This window comes from Tripterygium wilfordii, chromosome 23, assembly GCF_013401445.1.
Source record: "Tripterygium wilfordii isolate XIE 37 chromosome 23, ASM1340144v1, whole genome shotgun sequence".
Lineage (NCBI taxonomy): Eukaryota > Viridiplantae > Streptophyta > Magnoliopsida > Celastrales > Celastraceae > Tripterygium > Tripterygium wilfordii.
Genome location: NC_052254.1, coordinates 9,799,413 through 9,800,777, shown reverse-complemented (window position 1 = coordinate 9,800,777; position 1,365 = coordinate 9,799,413). Strand labels below are relative to the sequence as shown.

The 1,365-nt window shown below is 33.6% G+C and overlaps 1 non-coding gene across 1 annotated transcript; it reads right to left on the bottom strand.

Moving 5' to 3' along the window:
• Positions 1–439: 439 nt before the first annotated feature.
• Positions 440–542, bottom strand: LOC119993919. The gene has a single exon (XR_005466612.1). It is a non-coding gene; the product is annotated as a U6 spliceosomal RNA (small nuclear RNA).
• Between the last annotated feature and the right edge of the window lie 823 nt (positions 543–1,365).

Sequence of the window (1,365 nt, the reverse complement as noted above, 5' to 3'; positions counted from 1 at the left end):
TTATGAGCTTACATCCTTAAAAATTGATAGATACAATGATACAAATGATGTGTATATTGCTTTGTTCATAGGGAAACACTTGTGGTCTACATTTTCCATAATTTATTGGAATATTGTACAATTAAAGTCATGCCTCCAAATAATTAGTTAGTATAACTGGCCTATAATGATGTGATCAATTAATAGAAATCTGGCCAATCGTATCACCCCACGTGTCTCGAAGCTTATGCTTTCGTCTAAGATGATGTAAACATCAACTAATTAAAATAAGAGCACCTACTCTAGTCCTAATCAACTCATTAAAATAAGAGTATCAACTAATTAAACATGCGGTGCCCTGACTAAATTAATAAATAAATACCAACTAGGGTTAAACTTAGTCTAGACCTTGAGGCCGTTACTTTACACAAGACAAAATTATTTACCTAACCTTAAAATACCAATTATCATTTCTCTCTTTGTGTATGCATATCATCCTTGTACACGAGTCATGTTAGTCTTCTTTGTATCGTTTCAATTTATTGGGTGTTCTCGACAAATATATATATATAAGGTTAATAGGGACAACAATAATGATCAAAATAATGAAGAAATTGTGAGGAGATAAAACAAGGGATTTTGTTGATTAGGCGTGCGATTTTATTAATTAGCGATGTTTACTTAACAATAATATAATAATATGGAGAGATCATATATGCTGAGAATATAATATCTACTGTAGATTTTAAGCACATGCAAAATTACAGCACACGATTTGTACAGCTATATATATTGTGGTTTGTGGGTGAAATTTCCTCATAATCAATTAGTCAACCTTTGCGGGTCACGCGTGTTGATTCCTAAACACTTTAAAACCTGCAAACAAAAGGATGTAGCTTCTCTTGGCCGAAAAACACTTTGATGCTTAAGTCAGTAGCTTATAGAGAGAGTCATTGTATTATACCCCTAACCCTTTGAGTCCTTTTAGAGTCGACTGCCATAACTACTATCTCCACGTCATGGATATTGAATTTGACTAATGAATAATTTTAGTGGGTCATTGTGATTTCTTACCACCAAAATGATATGTGTCCATAATTTTTCATAATGTAGGTGGCATGCTAACTCTAAATGGTCCCCATACTTTCCCTATGCCACCTAGTTATGAACACATTATGGATGCATAAATTACGGACATGTAGTGCTTCCATTCTTACAATTAATTGAAATTGGAATGAGTAAGTCAGCCTAACAGATTGAATTCCCAACATCTGCTTATTGATGACCTAGTGACTTTCTGAGCGTCTAACATGTTAGTTAACGATCTTGTTGAGTAAGTTTTGACTGCCAATTCATTTTCGTTGAGCAACTCCTCTTCTCATTAAA